We start from the raw sequence: 242 nt of genomic DNA on the forward strand, positions 1-242 counted from the left end.
ACGGGGAGCCCGGAGTATGCGTTCGTGTAATTAACAGTCAATTACAGGAGAGCTGGTCAGGAGGGGTTAGGGAGCGGTTTACATGGAACAGCTTCCTAGGGGATTCGTGCTACTTCAAGAGAGAGGCTGGGGCTGAGGCGCAGCTGCCCGTGCTGGTGGAGGGACGGCGGCATCGATGCAGAGCGCGGCCGGGCGCGCCTCACGGGCACCGCTGAGACGAGGGAGCTGCGAAGGTGCGAAGG

Source organism: Aptenodytes forsteri, unplaced genomic scaffold (genome assembly GCF_000699145.1).
Source record: "Aptenodytes forsteri isolate BGI_AS27 unplaced genomic scaffold, ASM69914v1 Scaffold76, whole genome shotgun sequence".
Classification (NCBI taxonomy): Eukaryota; Metazoa; Chordata; class Aves; order Sphenisciformes; family Spheniscidae; genus Aptenodytes; species Aptenodytes forsteri.